Source organism: Rhea americana, unplaced genomic scaffold, assembly GCF_003343005.1.
Source record: "Rhea americana isolate MKP2758 unplaced genomic scaffold, rheAme1 scaffold_54, whole genome shotgun sequence".
In the NCBI taxonomy this organism is placed as follows: Eukaryota; Metazoa; Chordata; class Aves; order Rheiformes; family Rheidae; genus Rhea; species Rhea americana.
Genome location: NW_028186690.1, coordinates 428,528 through 448,906, shown reverse-complemented (window position 1 = coordinate 448,906; position 20,379 = coordinate 428,528). Strand labels below are relative to the sequence as shown.

Here is a 20,379-nt window from a genome sequence, read left to right as displayed (position 1 = left end):
GGTTTCATATCCCTTTCAGGCAGCAACAGAAAATAAACTCAAGACTCCTGCATCCTTATTGGAGTCTCTTAGCCTGGGGTTACTGTGTAGAACTTTTTTCCTTATGGCTAGTTATCATTTCCTCTGCTTTACTTTTGTCAGMTTGAAAGAAATGGCATTGAAATGGAAGTTTTTCCAGTTTTCCCTTTTACGTTCTCTGGTCAACAATATCAGGAAAAAATCATTTTGATTAGATATGAACCAAAGAGTTTACATATGTATGAATAACTTCATACAGCCTCAGGCAGGACCTGAAATATTTGCTGTGAATATCTAGCTTCCTGAATAGACTTGAAGGTAAGACAGCTAAATGGACAGGCCACTAAGTTTGATAAATTTGTAAGCTGTGGGAGTTTGGTATAAAAGTACAAGGCTGATTACCTTGATTATTCAAAAAACGRTTTAATAAGAGGTTGTAGCATTTTCCTGAGTTACCAGTTTCACCAGATATTGGCCAGGGGCTTACCAAGCACTATCACTTCCAGCAAGTGACAGGTGCAAAACCAAGGCACCAGTTTACTCGCTAAAACAGCATTCAGAGATAGTGTGTTCTTGCTATAACCCAAGACACAACTTTAATGTTACTTACTGGAGAAATCCAAACAACTATTATTGACAATCCTAAGTCTTCTCTGCCAAATAAAAGCTCTTGTGCTGTAGAGCCTGTAAAGCAAAGGTCTGACACAAAGTGATGGGGCCATTTGATTTACAACTGTGGGGACAATATTTGAGTCAGTGCTAAAGTGCTTTGAATTTGAGCCATAAATCTAAAATTAAGACATTTTCTTTCCCTCTTTTTCCCACTAAGTGCAGTTGCCTCTTCTTAATGTTTCCATTTCTAAAACCAAAAATATATTAAGCTTTTGTACTCAATAATTCGTTACAAAAGAATGATAAGCCCTAAGTAATTCCACTGTAATTTTAACATTATTCTCCCACACATGCATGATAAGCTCTTTCATTACCCTTTTAGAAAATAATGAGCAGTTTCATTCCGTGCGTAATAAAATTAGAAGAGCATTCCCTGCTGTGAGTTTGCCCAGCTACAGAAATAAAACTGTTAAGCTGCACGTTTGCTGAAGAAGAGCGATTGTATAGTGGGCTAACTGTTGCCTAACTTTGAATCTTTCTGAAATTTGTTAGCTAATCTTGAAACTTAGTTCAGTGTGTGTTAGCCTTGAAAGCTCATCCTAGTGCATCTGTCCTCACGTCATGTCAAACTACAGCAGATGTTTTGTTGATGTGCATATACACAACCTATGAACATATTTAGTAATTTTTAGAGAATAAAGTGCACACTTCTCACTTCTATCTTATGCTAATGCAAAAGGAGTTTTAAATGTTATTAAATTAAAGTTTTCTTAAAGGTCGCAACAGAGACACACTCACAAACAGATCAAGGTATTGTATAAATACTGCAACTCACAGCCTTATATGATGGCCTGAAAGGGACTTTAGCAGCATGCAGTCCTTTCACAGGGATATTTACTTTGCCCATATGCACCCTTCCTCCTGAAAACTGCTGTTTCAGAACAGTGAGTTACCTGGAAATTGGCCTTTCTGTTAGCCAGGCCACATCAAGTCACTGCTCATCATGAGAAATTACAGGTGATCTTGTTATGCTTGCATTCCTGTGAAACTGTTCTTGCAAAAAGAGAAGTTACCATAATTTCAAGTGGTTGCCTATTTTTGTTTCTGGAATACATGGACAGTCTATGTTCTAACCTATATGATAAAATTTATATTATTACAGATACTATGCTAGATCATGGTTTGGAATCTTGTAGCAAATTAAACAAAACAGGTGCAAAGTGAGTGAAAAAAGTAAAAGATCTAAAGGAAATCCAAGATTTGGATATAGTRGGGAATGAAAGTATGAGTAAGGAAAGTAAAACTTTTAAAACTTGAGTCATAGAATCAGTAAGGTTGGAAGGGGCCTCTGGAGATYGTCTAGTCCAAACCCCCTGCTCAAGCAGGGTCACCTACAGCATGTTAGACAGGGTTTGTTTTTTTAAATTCATAATTGCAGCATTTTGAATTAGCTAAAAGTAGGAGAGTATTCCCAGGGAAATCGCATGTTAAAATATAGGTTACAGAAGCAGTTAGAATCTTGTCATTGGTATGCAAAAATACAGTCATCTATATATCTCATGTAAAAATTTAGAGTCATCTTAGTTAATACACAGTTTGTTTCTTATAGTTTGTTTTCTTATATTTTAATAATCAATTTGTAATTTGCTCTTAAAATGAGGTTAGAGGTACACCTGTAAAATCTCTATTGCCCCACAGTCCTTCTCCTGTTTGACATAGTGGATTTGTCTGTATGCTGTCTGCCTGCAAACTTCTCTGCTCTCAGATTGTCATGAATGACCATTCTAGTTACTCTGCTTTTTCTGTGTGCATTGCTGTCCATGACATCAATAAACAAATATTACTTTAAAATATGCAATCATATTTCCTAGATGAAATAATGGCAAGTGCTTTGTTATTTCCCTTTTCTTAACAATATTTTCATTTATAGAGTTTATGATTTTTTTCTCCCTCCTTTGTTAAGGCGCATTTACTAAGACACATATTCAATTCATATTCTTACAGAAAAACAGATTTAGGAAATGCAGTAAAGGAAACCTATAAGAAGTCTTCGTTCATAATGCATTTTCTAAGAAAAATGACCTTTTCAAAAACAAAGTTCTTTTTTAAACTTCTGTTTCTAAAGGCTTTTGCTACTAAATGTACTCTTTTTAAGCAAATACACGCATCYACACACACACACATTGTTCTCATAGTTGACTCTTTAGGTCATACGCTATTACTTAAATAGCTTTTATGTTGATAAAATGTGGCCCTTAAACACAGTTGTTCTGATTCTGTCTGATCTGTTCTGATTCATTTTGCACCCAGCTTTCTCAAAAGCATGCAAAGAATTATGTTCTCTAACTGCTAAAAGATAATTTTTGAGAATACATGGAAACTTTCACTACAGAKCTTAGCAGTCTGCTCTGACACACATAGCTTGCGTTAGTGAATGCCCCAACAATATGCTCTTGTGTGCACTCAGTAATGCGTTATATAATACTTTGGGCATAGTAAAAGACTCACTCAGAAGTACSCAGGCACATTATGCATCTGAAATTAGAAACTAACCCATGTTGCTTACATAATACTACTACTATTACTGTATCTTGTTCTTTTTTTGGAAAATAATTATCTGCTTCCACATTTAGACAATACATGGGACCAAACTTTTCTGTGAATTGCACCGTACGTGCCTGTTGAATTCAGCCGGATTTATCTGATATCAGTCAGTTGTGATTTACAGACAGACATGTAATACCTTGCAGTATTAAATATAATTATCTATCACTCTCCTGCATTTTCTTAAAAACTGAAACTCTTAGCAGCATAACTGTGGCAGACTATTACAGAGTCAGATGCCTACTTTACTTTTTTTGAAATAAGCGATAAAATAACTGAAACTTGATCTCTATAACCACAGGAAAAAGCCTATAGGGCAAGAGATACGTTCCTTCCTTGACACTAAATCTGAATATGTTAGAAAGAATTCCTATGGTCCAGGAACTAACAGTAAGAACTCTTCTTCCCATATAGAAGACAGTCATATCACTATAGTGTTGCAGTTCAGTTGCTTCGACTTCACTCAACTTATTCCCTCTAGTTTTCCATTTTTTGTTATAAAATCTTTCAGATTTATATGTATGAAGGTTAGATTCACTACAGATGGAATTTCCAGTTTTTAACCCTGAAATATTTTTATATTCATGTAATGGATCAAAATATAAACTGAAAACCAAAACTTCTGTGAAAAACTTTTATTAGTTTTCTTTTTTAAATTACAGTATCTGCTAGGCAGTACTACTGTGTTAAATRGTGCTCTATGAATCTTAGTTTATATGCTTATATACTTGTCATATAAATGACTTGTCATATAAATGAAARTCTTAAATGATGGAGGCAACAGAAGCAGAAAGCTTCGTATTGAAGGCAAGCAGAGAGGTTCTAAAGTTAAAGAATTAGAAAATAAAGTTCTCCTACGGGAAGTGTTAACAAGTAAAAGTATACTAAATGTCATATATCCGACCGGGGCTCTTGCCAAGGAAGAGSCTGGCAGGAGATGAGAGAAGGATAACCTTCTCGCAGAGATTACCCCAGTGACCTGAGAGAAAGCCTGGTGGGGTGGAATGACTTCAGGCTGGCAGGGGGAAGGAGGCAAAGAGCCGCTGGCCATTCATATCCAAGACAGGAGGGCYAGAGTCCAAGCAAGGCCAGAGGATCCTTTCCCTGCCCTTATTAAAAAGCAGGGCAGGCTAAATACAGCAAACGTATCTTTCCAAATTCTCAAGTACCTGAAATGGAGAAACTTCCTTTCATCTGGAATTTCTTTCATTTGCTGCTGGCAAATATTTAGAAAGGTAAACCTCTCATGGTAAAAATGCTCGTGCAAAGTGAAGGAGCTATGGCTATATGTGTAAATAAATACTCARAAGTATTTTGGCCATGGAAAACTGCTGCTGGCATTTTGAAACTCCCTGTGCTTAGAGAACGACATAGAGGAGTGACATGCAACCATCTGTGATGGCAGCAGCTGATTCCCGGTCACACAGGCATGCCAGAGCCAAGGACTCCCTGCTCTCTTCTCATATATTACCTTGTCCCCGCTGGAGTCCTGCCCACACACACGCTCATGCTGGGGAACCCACAGACAGGTATCACCGAGAGCGCAGCCACCAGAACGAATGCTGTACGGCATGTGTCTCTCAGTGGACAGTAAGCCAGTAAAGCCATTAAGCTGAAGGGACAAGAGAAAGGAGTGACAGTGAGCCCTAGCTTCAGGATCCAACCAGTAGTAAGAATTGCTGTGGAGAGGCTGTGGGCTGCAAGCTTCTCTGTAGGACACTTAGAGCAATGACAACAGATTCTTCTCAGTAGCTTATAGCAGAAATATTGACTAGATCATCTTCACATRCTGTGAATAATTCTGAGATATTTCCTACCTTACCACTACATTTGTTAAATTGTAAACATTTAATCACTGAAGACAACTACATCATAGAAAACAGAAAGGCACACAGCTCATTACTTCTGAATGTTGACATTACACAGCTGCTGTATTAATACTTGCTTTTATCTATTCTTTTTTAATGCAAGGAGGGAGGTTCTTGATTGCTATAGCTCTACTAGTGGCTTGGCTTTATCAAAACCCAACTTGCAGTTCAGCTACTCCTGTTAGGGTATGCAAAGCACACTTTAATGAGAGCAGCTGAACAATCAATGTTAGGAATGAAACCTTTTAGCAAAAGCTGCCATACACTAAACTATCCAAAAGCAAGAATGAGTAAATGTCAAACTGCAGGGAGAACTGCAGGGAGCCTCCACCTCATTTTGAGTGGCTTCTTGAGACACAGGCAATACTGCAGTTCCTCTCTCGAAAGCCCCAGAAGCGTTCACTTTTTGTCTCCACTAAGGGCTCCCCATCACCAGAATGGACGGAGAGGAGACAGTGTATCTCACTTCACTCTCTGCTAGTGGTTCCTGGAGCCAGCAGGAACTGTAAGTAGAAGTTACCGCAAGCACCACTCTGCCTGGATTTTGGATAGTGGGCAGGATCCTGCTGCGTGAGAGGAAACCTTAAGGGCTCAGTGCTGTCTCCAGAGAAGCTGACGGGTGATCTGCAGCTAACATCAAGGGCAGCAGGGTTGACTTCTCTGTGAAATAATTCTACCAGCACCCACATATTTTTCAGAGTAATAACATATTTTTGCTTAAGCACAAATAGTATTAGATTTACTAGTTACATAAATAGGTATAGTTCCACTGTGGCAGTAAATTTCAAGATTATTAACTTTCCTAGATTTACTTCTTAAAAGATGCTAAAAATGCAAAAAAAGATTCTAAGATATTAAAAAGAGGTTAAATTGGTTAATAGAAAGTAAACGTAATTCTTAAAAAATGTCCATGGACTTTTAAAGGCAGTTCACTGCCTTAAATGTTACAGAGGACACGTTTTATTGCCTTTAGAYTTTTTTTAAGGAACGAAAATTGATATCAATTTCCAAAAACAGGAATATTTTAATAAATATAAAACTGTTTTGAAATAGATGCAAGGTTTTCTTAAACACCGTGAAACTAACTAGAAAGTTAAAAATACTACGAATGTATGTCAAATTTAGTCTCATTCTGCTCTGATGAGTTTTATGTAAAATACTTGATACAAATGGCAAAATGCAAGCAGCACAATTTATTTCAGCTGTGATGATATGTACTATGTTCTTAGTAGCAGAGATTAGGTCTTTTTAGTAACAGAGATAKGTCTTTTTAATCAAAAACTTCTTCTGAAAAGGGATATCTTTGATATCGTCAGTGCATGTTGGAGCAGTGGAGAATGTGTATTTGGGAAAAAAGGTCTACAAAATTATGGTTTTTTTATTTTCTTGATCTCTACTATCATTGAACTATCAGCTTCATATTTGAGCATTGAGGACCCAGAAGTCGTAAGTCCACTAAAGTGCATGGGAGATTTGCCACTGATTTAAGAAATTTAAGAAAGAAATTTATTCCATTTAGTCTGTGCTCAATTCAACAAAGTGTTTCCTTAGAGATGCTGAGCACCTCGAAACCCATCAATCTCAGCAGGATTTGGGGATGCAGCATTTTTTACATGAAAGCCATAGCACCTTGCATTACCAGTTCAAAGTATGAACATCTGCGATGGTGTTTACAAATGTCAAAGATATATAACAGTTTAACCCACTTCTCAAATCTAATTAAACTATTTTGGATGGAGAGTGAGTTACCACTATACCTATCTATTAAAACTGCATACAGACATTGCACAGGGCTTGTACAAACCTGTGCCTATGAACAAATTAAAAGCTTTTAAGATCACAGAGAAGTTTTTGATGTTAAAAAATTAACTATAATTACATACACAATACCTGTCAGTTCTTTCTCACTTCCGTAATATAAAACATCGGCAAGAAAAAATAAAGTGTCTTGAAGACATATCAGAACATAACTTTACACTACTTAAAATATACCTCCAAAGCTGCTGTAAGAAATGCCAACAAGTAATTTATTATTAAAGCACATGTCTTCTTTAAAGAGAGCTATTTGTGGTCATTTTGATTGACACTAGAGCATTATGTAATACACAAAATTACTTGCTGCACTATTCAAAAGATGAAATTATACAATTTATTTTTTAATTACGATGAGCAAATGTACTAAGGCTACCTTTTACGAAATCTAGTAGTGCTAAAATGCTGTAAGATAAATGCACAACCAAATTGGTTAATAAATATTATGCCTTTGGGTTTTTTTTTTTTTCTTAAGTTTGACTTAACGTTTAGTTAGTTGAATGTGCTTTATTCCCATATGCTTTTTTCATTTTCCTGATTCTCCTGGGATGAAGTCAAAGCCATTTCAAAACTTCTCATCACCAGAGGCAAAATAAAGTCCTGCTGCCTGAAAGATAGAAAAGCACAAGAGAAAGTTCACTGGTGGTACAGGAAAGAGAAAAGGAAAAAGAGAAGAAGAAAGCAGAATTTCAGCAGAGAGCCAGTGAAAGAGCTCCAGAGCACCAGGACTTCTGCCTCAGATGTTGCCGGTAGAGAACAGGGACTCACACTGCTCCTCATGGCTCTTTGCCCCTTTGGAGCGGCGATCTCCTACGCTCCAGTGCCAGCAGTTTTTTCAGGTGCTGAAACACAGGCAAAACAAGCAGGGAGTACGTGGATGTTTTTGTCATCCCAGGCAGTCTGTGGCCTTAGGTAACTGTGTCTTTATCTTGAACTGAACCTGTAAGAGGTCTAAATTGGATACTGAAGGTTATGAGCATTTCTATGAGTAGAAATGGATTATCTAGCTTTCCCCAGGCAGGTGCTCTTACAGGAGGCCTGAAGACTAGTGAGGAGGCGCACGCTGAGCCTGCTGCTGAGCCCTGGGRTGGAGAACGTGACCTTTTAACTTCACTGGTTCCAGGCTGCTTCGTAAATACGTCTGTTTAAAAGAGCAGGACTGCACAGCAGAAAGGAAAGCTCTCCGCTTCTGTTCTCCCAGCCCCTGCAGCAGGGCAGACACCCAACCCCATCACGCCACCTCTGAGGTGACAGAAAGGAGAATTGCCCTGGGCCCGCGGCCGGCTCCGTGGGCTTGGCACAGCCTGGCAGGCACGGAAAGCCGGGGGCTTAGAAAGCACCACTGTAAGAAAAGCTCCCCTCCGTGAGGACAGATTTCCTTTCAGACATTTGTATTTGAATTGGTCTTTCCTAACAGATCTGGAGTTTTTTCTGTTTCAAAAGTTATCACTTTCCAGCTTATTTATTATTTTGCACTGTAAGAAACCAAGTGCCAGTTTGAGAGCCTTCTGACCCCTTCAGCTTGCTCACTTTCTGGAAAAGTGAAGAGCTTGCACTTTAAGGCTCTGCCTAACTTGAAGTCCTGCCTCAATGCCCCAACACTTCAAGCAGGACAAGGTATGAAATCTATAGCATTAATCTTACAAACTGCAGCACATTTTAAAATACTGATGATGACGTCTAATTAAAATGAAGGAAGACCTCCTCTTTATATGCTTTCCAATGCTTCTAAAAGCAATGTGCAATTGTGCAATAAGCACAACTCACTCACTACAGGGAGGAAGGGAGAAGATCCTTTGCCTTTCCCCACTTAGCCTGGCTAGAGCGCGGCATGCTCCTCTGCTGTCCGAAGCCGTCATGGCTGGGTGGGTTCCCAGTTGTCCCAGAGAGACAACTCTCCCAGTGAGTTGCCTCTCTTAGGAGGTAGATGTATTTCCAAGCTAACCATAGTATGAAGTGCTACATAATACAGAAATTCATGACAGGATACAGATGAAATGACCTACAACCCAGTTTAATAATCTTTCAAAACTGTTATTCATTCTTTCAGAATTGTTTTGTATTCTGCTGTTCCCCTTCATCCCCTTTGCATTTATATCACATAGGTTTCTCTGTCATTCCATCAAGATACCAGAAAGAGAATTGGAGGTGGGGGAAGAGACATTGAATGCACAGGCAAATCAAAAAGCAGATGTTAAAAGATGAACTTTGCTTCATTTCAACCTTTCTCTAACATACCCTAAATTTAATTTTATGAATAGTGTATATGCAACGTGATCAGCACTAGGAGCTGTGAGGCAGTAAATCAGATTCCATGTGGACAGAACTATCAAGAGTTTAACTGTTAAAAAATGCAAGTTTCTACTGAACTCTGAATTTTCAGGGGTTTATAACTTGCAAAAACCTGGGAGAATACAAAGTCCATGCCACTAGCATATATACCACACCTCTGCTCCAAGAAAGTTTCTTTTAGTTAGGCAGCACTTTTTCAGCAGGGAAAACTGTTTTTCTATAACCCAATTATTAGAGAAAGCTACAATGTTTTATCTAATTTTTTTTTAATATAATCAGTGCAAAGTCTGATTAAGTAACTTGATACTAACAGGTGCTACAGGAAAAAAGATAACGAAGAAAAAAAGAAAGATAAATATGCCATAGATGTTTGCATCAAACTCTCCGCATTATTTTCTTTAACATGTGCTAGCTGGTTCTTTTCCCCATGTTAAAAAGAGGAAAGAAGAGCCAGAGCTGTTTTTCTTTCTTTCATCTCCACAAACCAAGAGACAGTTCTTGATCTCTCGTAGCTGAAAAGCTGTGTACATCGATGTCAGTACTCAGCCTGTCTGCTAAGAAGGACCTTCRGCTGTGAAGGTCCAAGCTCTGTAAAAACCTGCCAAAGCACCAGAGTATAGGTAGGACGTGTGAACAAAAGACCACGGGATAGTGAGCAAATTAACGTTGTTATAGCTTGTCATGTGGAAACAACTTGTGAATGTAAGCAAAAATAAAGATAAAGCATTCATAGTAAAAATACCATAACTTAAAAATCTCCAGCCTTTTAAACAAATGAGCTGAAGGAGCATATTTGTCCTTGCCTATACACCTGAGATTTAGACTTGCACCCAAATTCGGTTTGAGAATTTACTGCCAAAATTCCACCCATTGGTATGTGAATCCCATCACGTTTACAGCAGTCAGACTCTGCAGTTCTTGGGCAGTAACTATACTAAATTTCCCTGTAGTAACTTTTTCACGCAAAAATAATCACATGGGATCAGATTCTGATTTCACTTATACCAAAATTAGTCTGAATGTCTTCGATCAATAAAAACAAGTTGAATACATAAGTTCAACAACAAGAGTGAGGAATATTTTTTCAACACAGTCTATACTGGCATATTTTTTTGATATAAATGGGGAAAAACTATGGATCAGCTCTGTCAGCTAAATACGAATGTAACTTAGAAATACCTCCATAACTTAGACAGGGTTAACTGTTTCTATCCACAGAGAATATCATCCTTACTGCATTTGTAGATGATAGTTTATGAAACAAGACTCTCTGGTCCAGCTAAGCTACTCTGGAGAAAAGACAAGGGCTTGGGAGCAAAAATAATTATATGCTCCTTTTTCAGTTCTACATTGCTGAGGCTGAGTGGAGGAACACTCGGTCCCTGATACAACCTAGAACAAACTCAGAACTTATGAATGAGTTATGAATGAGGTAAAGTTGTCACTGCCTGCAAAAGTGTCGTTTAAAGATGCTAAATCACAGCCCTGCTCTAAACACGCTTCCCTTCTGCGTACAGACAGTTGGAGCAAAAGCAGTGTAATGCCAAGATGCTACATCCATAGACTCAGACACACTCACCCCCTAGGAAAAACTCTACGGGAACAACACCTACAGATGAGGTGGTGAAAAGCAGTTGTACAGTAAAGATTCAGACCTGCTGATTCTCACTAGAGCTGTAGGCTGGTATCCAGTGCGTATAAGAAGCACGTCTTATTTGTGCTGTATATATTTCACTGTTACCTGAAGTTTTTAATACATATTCCTATAGGAGCTGCCAATGTTTTTTAGTTACCCAAATGTGTGCATGTGTTGTTATGACATTTTCCATCCTCTTATGAAAGGAGAAAATAGTTCTTCTCTATGAAGTAGATAACTGAATTTGGATCTTAAACTATTTTTAACAAAGCAGTAGTTCATGATCGGGATTACTGCACATGCATATTAGAAGCCAAATGCCAAATRCTCCTCCTGCTCAATTTCTCTAACAGCTGAAGGAAAACTTTTTTTAAAATATTCTGATAACAGCTGAATGGCTTTCCTTCAACTTTTGGTTTAAGGCAGATATGTAAGTTTGTGGTCCAAGATAATCAAGATAAAGATTGCAAATAAAGACTTAAGAAATCAAATGCTATCTAAACTGTGATTGTAGTATCTCCTGAGAGTAAATAAATTACCTAATTACAACAATAATAATACTATRCATTTATATAACAACTTTCATCTAGAGATTTCAAATGCTTTGATGAATTATTTATCATTACAACATTCCTGATGAACAGTTGTCATTTTCCTTATTTCACRATCAAAACACTGTAACACATAATGATTTAAATGACTTGCTAACTTCACTCAAGAAATCTGTAGCAGAGCCATGAAATATGTCCAGTTTTGAGGAMTTCACATTTTAAACTCTCAGTCTAAAGCCTTACACTTTAAATCCAATATGTTTTTGTATTTKATCTTTGTCCATAACTTCAAACTTAAAGTCTCAACTTAAAGTCTGACCCTTTATATACTATATGGCCCACAAAAAAAAATCTGTTATAGTTGGAGACTTCATCTGAACGTAAGATGAACAAGCCTTTCCCACAATTATCTTTAAGTAAATCATCAACACCTTGCTATTGTATCACTTCCTATGGTATGCGTGGGTCTCAGAAAGGGTGTTATAGTGAAGAGAGAGTTAAGTATGTGACTTCACATTCTTTCGAGTGCTATAGCTGTTTGTACTTCCAACCTGAGAGAGACCACTTTTACACTCCTCTCTGAATGCACTAAAGGCTATGTGAGGCATGCACTATGGAGAAGAATGTGCTTCAGAAAGACCAAAGATATTGATTTTAATGGTTGTAATTCTCTATTTGCTAAGGTTTCTTTCAGCATGACAAAGTTAGTTACGTCTTCCACTTCTCCTCCCTTTCAAGTGTGGAAGATAAAGAATGTAGCAAGATGTGTCTTTTAATCCTGAAGTGTTCCTGTGACAGCTGAAAAATATTGAAAACTAATCTGTCAGGCTTGCTAAACATGAGGAGGATCAYAGTGTACTACTCTTTCCTCTTCTGAATATCAGTGCACTTCTGTTTGTCTAGAAATAGGCAGATGTATTAAAAGCATTCCTGAGTTATCAGATGCTGCGATGCTCTGTTTTATTTAGTAACTTTCAGAACAAATTTGAGTTTCCAATTCCAGAGGTCTGTGTGGTAAAGATGCCTGAGTTCAGTGATCAGAGTAGCTGGGAAAGGGAAACAGAGAAAGGGGAAAYGTTAAGAGACTCTGAAATGCTAAAGACTAGAGCAAGAGACGAGGATGTAGAGAATAGACAAACCAGTGGACCTCTAGTAGAACTTTCACTCCATTAGTATAGCAATGCTAAAAACAAATTAGCCCCTAGAAAAATGAGCTTTCATATCACACCCTTCCTGTATCATTATTTTAAATCACCGATTAGGAGGCAGCACTACGCATTCCTCTTTCCCCTTCCTATAGCGAGGCAGCAATTAGAAGTCATCTCGATCCCCACACCACAGCAGYAGAAAAATGAAATGAATTGCCCAAGTATATTGTGTTGAATGTTGAGTTAATGAACCCACTCCAAGAGCACTTTGAAAGACAGCTTGTCCTGTCAAGATTTACAGCAGGAAACAGCAACAAGAAATGTACTCAGAAAGTCAAGTAACTGTCTGCTGACATTTGCATGTGTGTGAGTCACTTCGTGACCTTATATACAGGGACTACACAAACCATCATGGCTTAAAACACTATCTCTTGATAGTCTAAATAGCATACTCTGTCATCTTTGATGAAAACTGTGACTCTGAAAATTGTATCAGAGGCTGTTATTGATAGATTTGTACATTGTCAAGTAATCAGACTAAATTCCTAAATTTCTTCTGCATATTGTCATTGATCACTAGTGAACAAATCTTCAGAGGTGACAGTGAAGAATGTGCTTATCTTATTCCATTAAAAAAAAAAAAAAAACAGAAAGCCAGTTTTATATACAAGTACTGGAGTCAAAAGATGAGTACTTAATTCCAGTGTACCTCAAAAGATGAGTACTTAATTCCAGTGTACCTCAAAAGATGAGTACTTAATTCCAGTGTACCTCAAACTGAAGGACTCCACAGTTATTGGTGCGTATGGCAATCTGAAAGACAATTCTAATACTGCCATATTTCTCAGCGGAAAAGCTATTATGTAAAGAAAGTCCACACATAAAGAAGATAGGGACAATATCCTGTTTCCATGGGACTTCCATACAAAGAAACAGAAAAATAGCATCTGCAAATTAAACAGGAATAGAAATGGGACTGCAAAAATGAGTTTAAAAAATTTTGTTAGTTTACATATACTTCTCCATAGCCTGGTTACCACAGATATAAGTTCATTCAAAAGCGTAAGCTCTCAAAAAGCYGTCAGACAGAAAAAATGAAGGGTAATCTAGCAACAATTCTAAGTGGTATACAGGTCTAATTCTGGATACTATATATACAAAATGTGAGGTTTCTCTTAGATGTGCTCTTTGTGTGAATTTAGCACCCCCCCCTCCCCTCCAGCAAAGAGTTATGAGCTGTTATGGATAGAAATGACTCCGACACTGACACCGAGTGGGATCCCAAATTGCCTTTAGGACCCCTACACTGCGCAGCAATGGGGATGGCTGAGGCCATCGGACCGGTACTCATGGGCGGTAACTCACACGTTGTCCAGTCTGGATCAGAGGCTAGTTGTATAACGTAAAAATATCAGATACTTGTGTGCTGCAGCTATCTCGTCAAGCAGATGTCATGGACCCCCCAGGAGGCACTTTGAGGGGGCCTTTTGGCACTGCGTCCTGGGAACACCTCTGAAGAAGCTGCTCTGTTTGTAGGCTCACACCACAGCCCTGCGATCTCTGGAGCTCTCCTTTGGTTGTGCTGGTAACGTTCAGCATTCACTGAACTTCCTTCTGCCCTCTGAACACAAGGAAGGGGAAAGCCCAACATCCTGCAATAAAAAAAAATAAAAGCAAACTAATTCCAATGTGCTCATGAACCAAAAAGCCCCTTGTCCGCCTGATCCATGGTTCTCTTTATCACCCCTTATGCGATGCAACCATGAGCCTACTGTGCACCCTACTATTTTGAATGAAATTTTTCTACGAGGGCATAACGCTTTACTGTTATGTACAAAAATACAGCTATGGCCCTACAGAACAGCAAACTGTAACACTGCGTGCCCTTTCTGGCTGGCAGTTGTTGGCAGAACAAAACTATTTGCAATCTTTTCCACAGCTGCGAAGTAGCCTTTGTGCATTCATTTCTCCAGAGTGCAATGCTACTCAAAATGCGGAATTCGTTTTTGATTTAATTTAAATTTAGCTTTTGGACAGTTAATTTCATTGTCAAAATGTGCAGTCAGCTACCTAAAAAATAGTATGTAGCAGACTTATGCATCTTTTCAGGGGCGAAATATCAGATCATTTCATTCTATGTGTATAATGCTGTATGAAGCATGCGTGACATCCAGATGATTTCAAATGTGCTTCGGTTATTTGGCCACAACCTGCAGAACTGTACACATACCAGGAAAGTTATGAGTTATTGAGAAAAAAATTGAGGTCACAAATGTTCTGGAAAGCCTGGAATGCTGCAGTTTGGAGCACAGATAGGCATTGCCTTTCTATTATTCGAGAACTATAACATGTGGGAATTCAAAGTGCCTGACGTAGTGGACAAAACAATGTGGCATACAAATACCCCGTGTGAAAAAAATTCCTCTAGCATCAGTCTCTCTGCTGCCATCCGAAGGCAAGATAGAACCAATATTAATAACAATTCCTTGAAAATAGGGAAGGTCTGAAGAATAAAATCAGCAAAGGACTTTCGACTGATTAGTAAAGTGAACAGAAATGACAGAAAATGCTGCATTTACAGAGCTTGCATTCTAATGTTAAATGACTAAATTGGTAATAATAAGTTCTGAAATAAGATAAAAGATTCTGTGATATTAAGGTATTATAAGCATGAATTTGGAATTTATACTTGTTCCCATGACTGAAGCAACAAAGAGACTAAGAAAGTTATTTCAAACAAGTGCCAATAGGAGCTTAAGGTCACACAACATGGATCATTTCATTTCTATGTCTTCAGGTGTTCTTATCAATAATACCTACATACAACCCCATAAAATAATCTATGTTATCCAGAATCCTCTCCAAAAGCTTTGCTTGGGAAGAGGAGTGCACTGAGCTGAATTTCTGCCAAAGCAAGAGAAGGTATTACAAAGAAGTAAGGGAGTGAAAATACAGTTCTGCCATGGAACTATGCTGGAATATCCATGCATTTGCAAGAGACAGTGTTACGCCCTGCTTCATGTATTTCCACATGTCAGCTGAACAGCAATAATGCCCTGTGAGCACATTCTTGGACCATGATGGATGTGAAAAGTTGATGTTATCAGTTCTATCACATAAATCATTAAAGCTATCCTATTCTGTGTAAAGAAATCAGTGACTGCTCTATAGTCATCTCCTACTTTTCTATGGGACAATTCGAATTGCTGAAGTTACATGCCCACTTACATGCCTGTAGGACGGTAGTCCCTGATGGTATCTCACTTTTAAACGTGTTGCTGTAAGCCATAAGAGTCAGTTACAAAATAGTTTGCAAATACATACATAAAATGCATATGTACAGGGTATATATTAAGGAACTTGTTCTTCAAAACTTGTATGAACTTTAGTTAATTGTTTTTACAGACTAAAAAAAAACTRTTATGGACAAATTTAAAATTCAGAAATGAAATGGTTGATGCATGTAGTAGTAGTTGGCTTTCTTTTCAACTACTAACACTGAAACTGCTTAGAGAAGAATTACCTAGTTCCCTTTCTGACATCCCTTCTAGCAACAACATATAAACACATAAAATGCATTCAACTACAATAATGATATGATGTAAACCTGTGAAAATAATACTACTGAAAATCTCTTTCAACACACACTTTTGAGCCTGAGTAGTGACAGCAAACACTGCTAATCAAGGGTAATCTTCCTCATCTTGTTACTATTATATTTAATTATAAGAAGAGAGGAGTTCAGGAATATTTTGTAATGTTAGCTTTCACAATGCCTACCTCTCTGAGGTTGAGTAAAACCTTTCAGGTTGTCTGAAGACAGCTTTGATGCCTTAATTTCTTTTTTTTTTTCCTGGACTAATTAACCTCAGTTTGCTAAAATCTCCTGCGAGACATTGTAAAACATCACTTGCTAAAGAGATTGTGAGGTTTTTCCTTGACAAATGTGAAGTGACATTCTGCCAGTGTCTTTTGTAAGATCTTATAAAGGAGTCGGTTCATCTACCAGAGAAAGAAAAAAACCCACCAGGAACCAAATGAAAAAAACAATACTCATCATACAGAGTAGCAGGGCTAAGTAAATGGTTCACACGTCTTGCACTCATGAGATGAAAGGGAATGAATCTGAATTCATTTTACATTTGATCACAGACAAGGCATGTTCCAGATCAAAGTGTGCCAGAATAATGGAGACTAAGTAAATGCAACTAGATCCAAACACATCTGTCATGGGTTTGATGTCTAAAAATGGAAATCCTTTATATTAATGTATTATTATATAACCACATGAGAACCAAAAGGCTCTTGAAGTCTTATTTTGTTTTTGTGCATTGTGGTTGWGAAAATTCAGCTAACATAACCCCCCAAATAAATCTAACACATTGGGAGAAAGAGCGTGAAATACAAGAATGACCGAGWTGCCAAACCCTGTTCTCTTTGTGTATCATCAGGCAATATTTTAAAATAGGCTAACTGTAGAAGTGCTGGTGACCTGAATAAAACACATCAGCAGCATAGGAAATGAGTTTGATGGTTGTAATCCAATTTTCAGTGGACAAGGGTGCACATCACAAAAACCTCCTCTACAATTAGCACTAATTGGCAACTTTTTTGGCAGCCTTTTTACAAAGGCCAAAAATTGAATGGATGTGGAGATTAAATTGTCCTTTTGCTCCTAGAAGTACACCCTTTGAGTARAGGTTGAGATTTATTAGTAGGGCAGCGTGGAAAAAATTGCAGCGCTTCTGACTGTGTTGTACCTGTTCTGGGGATGAGCAGACTTCACTCTCCAGAGTTGTCAAGGCTGCATTTCTGCAAGAATTAAATTGCAGCAAAAGCATGAAACACTTTTTTAACTCTTCATCTGAAAGTACTTAAATGGTAAGAACTGTTTGAAGGTGCAGAAAACCAAGCTTTAGAGAAATGAACAAAAATGTGCTTGGCATTTCTGATGGGGAGGCTTGTGTGCTCAGAAGTTGGCAGACTTTCCTTCCTTTTTTTTCTAGGATTGCTCAGATTCATCGATGCAATATTTTTGTGTAAGAGGGATGCATCTTTGTGAGCAGTCTAGGTGTTTGGAAAGTCTGATGCTCTTTTCAAACTGTGTTTAAGTCACCAAACCAAGCTCAATCACATTGCGGGAGCCATATTTCATGGAGGAGGACACACATTTTGCTGTGGATGTCCTTGCTCTACAGAAAAGCTTTTGGAAGTCTTTAGGCTTTAGAGCAGCTCCTGGCTCTGAAGTAGTTGGGATTTGGGTGTAGAAATGACTCTCACATCTGAGCAAGTGAAGCTGTAGTGCAGCAAGGACTTTGATATATTATACTGTAATGTGGTTTGCAAAGAAAATCAGGGCATAGAGCAAAGTTCTCTTTCTCATAGGTTAAAACAACCCACCTACATTTGGCTGTAGCTCTCTATATTGTTGCTATTCCCAAGAAACTATCTTTCAGATTTCCAGGCCTCACAGCATTAGATACCTGCATTTTCMAAGAAACACATGCAGCTCTGCTTTTGTTGACATCAGTCGCTCTTCTGCTACATTATTCTGATTTATTCTAGAGTCTGGTCTCTGTTTATTGCTGACCTGTAGGAACTTAGGTTACTGTTACATTGACCTAGTCTAGCAGTACTCATTTCTGCAAACAGAAATTACTTCCTTAGAGCTCTTTATTTTCATGGAGATTTTCTGAACCTCACAAATTTTATTTCTTTTCAGTTTCGCAAGCTCAGCCTTTCATCCCTCTGAAAGATTAAAATTCTCATCTGTTGTTTTCTGAAACTATTAAGTGCTAATAATATACTCAGAGATGGCCCCAATCACTTTGCGTGCTTCTCCTCCAAGAGCTTGTTTTCTACAGAGGGCACAGAATAGGTGAGCCTGGAGAAGAATACCACCAGAATTTCTGCTGCTTTTTGTCAATTGTTAATGTTACTGTTGCATTTTTGTGGGCAATGTGGAAGAACCARCTCTTTGGGAATGGATTTAAAAGAATGGGGAGTGATGGCTTGGCAGAACTGATCGGAAGTCCACACAAATAGGAGGTATATCCCTTTTTGAGGTGTTCACTCTTTGCAGTGGTTTGATATTCTCTTACATATTGTAGAACCTGAAATTCATTTAAGTGTCATTACAGGCTAGAATCAGTAGGACAGCAAGATGGCAGGTGCTGCTCATAGCAACAGTTCACATAGGATTGATTTTTACCAGTGTCCTAAGAGTTTAGTTATGAACCGAAGCCTGTGTGAGGGATAGCATAAGAGAAATGCAACTTTAAAGAAAACAGCTCTCATTGAACTGATTACAGATCTTTGACATAAAGCAAGATGCAACAACGTTTGATCTACCCTGATAAAATTTCCCTTTTAACTTTTTACATTCTCAGGTTTCTTTTAATTATTCTTTTCCAAGGACATGTTATTTCAATGGCAAAGCATTTTTATATATTCTTTATCTGCGATTTTACCAATTTTTCAATTTTTTTAAAAAAGGCACAGTTACCTTTAATTAAATGGAAAAAAATCCTGCATGCAAAGTAATAAAAAAATTTCCCTACCTTTAGCCATAGTGTGTTTTCAGATGCTGATCAGATTCTGCTGATGTTGCTCATACTCAATAGTCCAATACTTCATGCATACTGCAGCTGATCAAAATCAGTGGGATTCAGTTCTTCACATAGTAATGGACCACCCAATACAAAGAAGCGTATTATAAGGTTTTTGATGCTATAGCTGTCTCATACTTCGCAAGGATGATGATAGTAGCAGCCTGAAATAAAGCTTTATTATTTTCAACATACCAGCACCCTATGAGTGTTAAATTCTCTCTGAGTAGCTCTGCTAAAGTAAAACAAACTCACAACTATTAGCTAAGAATAGAGTTGCAGATAAGGATGCATGAAGCAGTTCCCATGCTTTAAACTCAAAGTAGACTCAAATGACAGTTTCTGAAAGAGGACATTTGTATTTCTTTAACTGAGTGAGCTATTTTTATGTGCATATTGTTTTAATTTAACAGAAGTCGTTAATTAAATTCTTCATTGTTCTGTGGATGAGTATTGTATATGCTAGTACTCCAGGCAAATGTAAAAGAAATACCTTAATGAACCCAGCATTGTCTGCTAACAACATATGTTTCAAGACTTCTGGAGTTTCAGGTCATTCTTTTTGATAGTGTTTGCAGTTCAGTTTTAGTGTCTTCTGACAGTAAATTACTCCATTTATTATTAAGGAATGAGATGAGCTATTATTTAGAACAGATTATTTCCTTAAATCAAAATGGGCTGTTTTATTAAATTGCTGGATCAGTTAAAAATGTGACTAAAAAAGGAGAATTTCCTATGCTTTCTATTCATTAATTTTAGCTTTCATTCACCCTGAGATGTTATCTGACCTCTGTGGCAGTAAATTAATTCTCATTACACGATGCTGCCTTAAGGGAACACAAGGATGCAAAAATCTGGCTCCAGACACCAGGGGGGTTGTCATTTCAGCAAGGCCAGGATTACACCTAAAACAACTACTGGTACACAGATGATCTGGTTCAGTCTGGAGGACTAAACTGAGGAACGATGCAGCTCTGCATGTGTTGTGCTCTGTTTGCCATTTGGTCACCACACTCCGAAGTTCTCCCCTCCTCGGAGGGCGATCAGGGCTGGCCGTGTGGGGATGGAGAGACAGAGCYGAGGAGGTGAAAGGATCACAAAACAAACCCACTAATTTTTGCATTTCTCTCTGCCTAGCAGTATCTAAAAAAAAGAGGAAACCGAACTGAAACAATCACTGTTCTCACTCTGCTTCTTCAAAAGCCAAAGGCAAAAWTGTTCCAATGATTT

At 38.0% G+C, this 20,379-nt stretch overlaps 1 long non-coding RNA gene across 2 annotated transcripts; it reads right to left on the bottom strand.

Moving 5' to 3' along the window:
• Positions 1–9,855: 9,855 nt before the first annotated feature.
• On the bottom strand, positions 9,856–19,374 carry LOC146588102 (uncharacterized). 2 transcript variants are annotated; one of them, XR_014897491.1, is made up of 4 exons: positions 19,102–19,374; positions 15,362–15,445; positions 13,313–14,193; positions 9,856–13,281 (listed from the first exon to the last, which is right to left on the bottom strand). It is a non-coding gene; the product is annotated as an uncharacterized LOC146588102 (long non-coding RNA). The 2 variants fall into 2 exon arrangements; XR_014897492.1 differs by lacking the exon at positions 15,362–15,445.
• Positions 19,375–20,379: the final 1,005 nt, after the last annotated feature.